This window comes from Papaver somniferum, chromosome 7 (assembly GCF_003573695.1).
Source record: "Papaver somniferum cultivar HN1 chromosome 7, ASM357369v1, whole genome shotgun sequence".
NCBI classification, from domain to species: Eukaryota; Viridiplantae; Streptophyta; class Magnoliopsida; order Ranunculales; family Papaveraceae; genus Papaver; species Papaver somniferum.
The window spans coordinates 110,214,891-110,220,268 of NC_039364.1; the positions used below are offsets into that span (position 1 = coordinate 110,214,891).

Sequence of the window (5,378 nt, forward strand, 5' to 3'; positions counted from 1 at the left end):
ACATGTATTTAGAACTGTTAAAATATTGAAACGGAAAGTTAGTATGAAGAACTTAGTTTTCTTTATTTGATGGAATTTAAACCGGCATAGTTAAACCTAGTGCCCCAAATTTCTAAATATTGGTTTTAGAAAGACATATAGGTTCGTGTTTCTTTTCTTGTTTTCTCGAACTCATTTAAAATGAATTAATTTTCGAGCGTTTGTAAGTATGAGCAATGCTTGCATTTAGTTGAGAGATAGTAATTCTCTATAAGGTGGGGAGTTTTTGAAGACCAGAAGGACGGTTCGATTTTTCGAGGACGAAAATGAATAAGGTGGGGAGAATGTAAGGACCCTCAAGCTCGTCAATGATATTAGACTAGTCAAGAAACGATTAAGTCGCCAATGACTCGATTAGCTAATGGAGGTTTTATTTGATAGGAATTAATCTAACAACGATCTAGATACGAAACTAGTATCAATGGATTCATCTCGAAAAGTTAGGCGGGATTCACTGCTCGAGCCTGTTAATCGTGTGCCAGGACGAACAAGATATCATTGGCTCAACCGCTTGGCTGCCCTATCTGTTTCGTGGGCGCCTTCATAAGTTTTATTGGCCTTATCATCACCAAATCGTGTCGAGAGAAAAATCATTTCTCCTTATTCTCTTTCTTACTTCTCCTTCCTCTCTGTTCCTCTTCTCCCTTTCTCTGTCGATCTCAGAGATTTTTATGCGTGAGATGTTCATAGATAGTTAGTTAGCTTGACGAATCGAAGAGAATGGAGTTAGAACTGAAGTTGTTTGAACTCCATGAAAAGAAGAAGATGATGTAGATGTTGAATTGAGGTTACGGTTTCTGGAGTTAGGGTTCTTGTAGAACCGATGATGGTAAAGTGACGTTCATGGATGAAGGATTGAAGGGTTATCACCGAAATGATGAAGTGAAGTTGTTCTGAAAGTGAATCGATTAAAGGTAATTTAGGGTTTCGAATTCATTGAAATTGCTTTATGATCTTGATGTGTTTTGTTTGATTATAGTATGGGTTTTTTGATAATTGAAGTGTAGATGAATATATGGAGTTTAATTTTGAGTTCATAGAGAAATTAGGGTTTCCCCTGTTCTTCCCCAATTTGGTTAGGGTTCATGGAGTGATTCAATAATTTACAGGAACTGGAAGAGATGTGTTTGGAAACAATTAAACTTGAAACAGATGAAGGAATTGGTTGAGATGGTGGTGAACTGTATTATTTGCGGTTAGTAGAAGCTTTGTTAATGAATGGTGTCATAGAAATTAAGGAAGTGGTCATTTGTGGTTGTTTGAGTCTGTGTTTGAGATGAGTTTAGGATGTAGCTGTGGTGGTGGTCTGGTTCATATTTCTTAATAACAGGGAAGATGCAAATGAAGCTGAGGTTAGTGGTGATATTTAGGGAGTTAATGTTCTTGGAGATATGATTAAGATGATTGAGTTGAAGTTGCAGGATTGAATTGTGGTTGGGAATGAAGAGTACTTCAAATTGAAGTTGTAATGAAGTTGTTGTGTTAGTTTTGGAGATGCTTGCACTTCTGTAATTGTGATGCTGAGATGATATGAAGGAAGTTATTCTGAATACGAAGAAGTTAAGATGAGGTTGAGCTATAGAGAGTGAAGCTAAGAAGATGACAGTGCTAAGAGTATTTCATTTGATTGGAAATTGTTGGTTGTGTTAGTTTTGGGTCTTAAATGAATTGAAGATAAGAAGAATGTGGTGGTGTTGTTGTTAGGGGTTGGCGATGGAGATTATAGTATTGAGATTGCACCTGATATAGGTTGGAATTGCTGGGTGAATGCAGTGAGAGTTAAGAAGAAGATGTTGCTTGGAATGAGAACCAGTAATTGCATATGGGTTCTCAACAAGAAGAAGTGATATTTACAGATTATGAATGGTTTATGTGTAATTGGGGAAGGTAAGCTACAGTTGTGAAGAATTTAACTCAAGACGAAGTCAGTATTGCTGGTGGGAATGTTCTTATCGTAATGGAGGTGGTATTGTTTTAGAATGGCAGTGGGGTTGAAGTTCATGGGATTTGAATAAATGTTCTTGTGTAGTTGAATTTACAGATGATGTAATGGTAGATTAGGCTTGTATTTGAGTTGTAGGGTTTGGGGTGTTTGTTTTTGTATTGCTTGTTTGTTTGTGAAATAGAAGTTTGGCCTGTGCAAAGGCATTGGCCTTGAATCTTTCTGTAATCTGAATGATTATGTTCTTAGGTAACTCAGTTTATCTAACTGAGCTGAACCGTGTTAACTCACTGAGTTATCTGTCTTGACTCAGTTAACCTATTTAGAGTTGACCAGTGGACCTTGTCTGGACTCTGACTTAACGTTAGACGTTGACTGTTAGTCGGCCTTTGACTGTTAGTGACCGTTAGTTGACCTTGTTTGACCGGGCTTTAGACTAATGGGTCGGATTAGTAGACTTGGGCTTAGGGTCAGTTTTACAATTGATCAATGAATTGGACCTTGTGGTCCGTTTGGTTTCTTCTACAAAGTTATAGATATTCATTAGACGTATCCGAATGGATTTTATAATCAACCTAATTCAATAATTAAACCTTAGATGTGCTAAAGATAATGGAAAGGTGTAGAATCATAAATGGGATTAGAACCATTAGATCGTTCACTTAACTTATAACTAGAGAATTGTATGAGACTATGTTATGAGCCTTGTGTGAGCCTTTTGGCGAATCTCTTAGAGTGCTTGTGTGATTAACAGTTACCCTTTATTAACAAAGATCGATTCAAAGAATGATCTAGTGGACTGCGGATCTTGAGGTAGACATGGCATATCATCAAATCAGGTGGGAACTCTGTAACCTTCTTGTAATCATTGAGCTTTGTTTCTATCTGCGAGCATGATGTGTTTTTTAATATCAGTATGTACAATGTTTGCAATGTATGTACATATGTGTGTAATATGTGTTGTGTGAATCCCACGCAAGGAGTGACTGTGTCTCCCCACGGCTTCTTGCTATGTTCTATGTAGGCAGGGTAAGCCGGCTGAATATTACGCACTGTACATTTCTTAGTAGACCGGGGAAAGCCGGTTAAATATTACGCACTTTACTTTTATAACTTAGTAGACCGGGGAAAGCAGGTTAAATATTACGCACTTTACTTTTATATCTTAGTAGACCGGGGAAAGCCGGTTAAAGATTACGCACTTTACTTTTATTATGATAGTATGTCGGGGTAAGCCGGTTGAGTATTACATAGTAGGTCGGGTTAAGCCGGTTAAATATTATATATATTATTTTATTTTGGGGAAATCACTCGTGTGCATATTATACTTGTTTGTCTAACTTTCTGATCTTGATAGCAATATTCTGAATCATGGTTTGTATGGGCATTCTGTGTGGACGATGTTATTATTATTGATTAGGGTTGCTCTCGCGTCGTCTTCTCCAATGAGTTTGACGAGGTTAGAGTGACACTTGCTTCATGATGCATACATAAATGGATGAATAGTTTCTTCTCGTTTATTTCAATTTATATTCATTTAGAACTTGAAGCATGTTAGTGTTACTTGAGAGTTATTTGTTTCCATCGGGCACCCCTTTGGGATGATGTGCTCACTCGTTTCCACTTCAGTTTTCAGAAGAGATGGCGCGCATGAAGATATTCGTTTCGTAGTACGAAGATTTAGCAGATTAAGAACGTTTATGAATCTTTTATATATATTTATTCTTTATTTACTCTGTAAAACTACACATTAATATATTCATATCACAAGAGAGTTCTTCGTTTATACAACACAAGAGTGTATGGGTTTATCTTTGGATTTAGCTTATGTAACTGAGTTTCATAAAATGGATAATCTAGACTTGATGCTTCTATTAGGTTGTAATCAATTAGCTAAGCAGGTTAAAGAGTTGGGGCGTCACATATATATTACATCCTTTAGGAGATTTTACAGTTGATCAACATCTAACTAAGTGAATAAAATCCCACATAAAAATGTGGATGTTTTTATACGAAGAAATAAGTGCATTCGAACTTAGCATGTCAAAACTGGAAACTCAACAGAAAGTGTTGTGTAACAAAGGATAGGATACAGAAGATTGATATCACATTAGCGTCTAGGTGCTACATATGTGGTAAGGATAGTGAAGACCTGAAGCATTTATTTGGAAATGTGATTTGTGATGCATGTCTTAGTTGACAAAAATTAGTGATCTTATTTCCACACAATTAACAAGTAATATAATGGAGGTTGAATTCGTTCCCACGAGAAAGACAGAGTTTTTTCAGTTGTCAAATGTCACGGGAAGGGGTTTGTTTATAGGTTGTATAGAAAACAAAATAAATAGTAAAGCAAGTAAATATGTAATCAATAATGAAAAATGTGATTAATGAATCTGTTAGAGCATAGCTCGGTCGACCTCGCATGCGTTGCTATATCAAGCATGTTTGTCAATGTTAGTGATCAAAATTACGAGTCTTGATTTCTAGTCTACATAGCTAAGTCTCGGACTAAGATAGAAAAGTGTAGTTGAGCTCAAGGACTTCATGGCTATTCATCATATAACGACGAAGATCTACTAAGGAACCGTGGAACTTCATCAACAAAAAGGTATGTGGAGACTTGAACTTATCTATCACTCAAAAGTCTATCTCCTACTTCTTATGAGATAAAAGTCGTATGCTATATAGACTGGATCATACACATTTGATATTTCGAGCCGAGTATATCTCGCCTATCTATATCTCGAAATCATGTGTTGGTAAAGAGTTTCGCTTTGATCGGGTTTATCTTCACCTAATGACGAAAGTCATATTGTTTCAATCACTTTGAAAATCGCTTTGACGAGAAATAGTTTAACAACTGTATAACGTCCTCTAAGAATGTTTCAATGGTTGGAATGAGAGTTTAGGTCTATATAACCAATGATGGATATAAGCATTGTGTGGAAACACATATGTGCATAAGTCATATTCCTTAATCCGAAATTTGTGAATTTTGTTGATTGAGAGAAATTGGAGGAATTGGCTTTGCCAAGTCCGCGAACTCAGTCCACGAACTGACGGAAGTTCTCTTGCCGAGAATTTCTGCTGTATTTTCCGAAAAATCGTTTGCATGTTTAGTCCGCGAACTGGCGGAAGTCTCCTTGCCGAGATTTTATAATGAGTTTGCAAAACTCTGCCGGTTGTCTTAAGTCCGCGAACTTGTTTGCGTACTTGAGTGGGTTATGATCTAAAGATGTGCTCTGAACATGAAACTTAAATTACTAAGGAATGCAGTATGCAAACCGTGGATATAAAGTTCATGATCCGATTCAATCGAATCGAATCATCTTTGTTTCAATTGTGTCTAGTGTAGTTACATAAGATCTCATAGCAATTGAACAACTCTCTAACT

General features: G+C 36.6%; 1 long non-coding RNA gene across 1 annotated transcript; it reads left to right on the plus strand.

Annotated features, from left to right (window-relative positions):
• The first annotated feature begins 637 nt into the window (after window positions 1-637).
• LOC113298108 lies at window positions 638-3,772 on the plus strand. The gene is made up of 2 exons (XR_003333993.1): window positions 638-953; window positions 3,611-3,772. It is a non-coding gene; the product is annotated as an uncharacterized LOC113298108 (long non-coding RNA).
• Window positions 3,773-5,378: the final 1,606 nt, after the last annotated feature.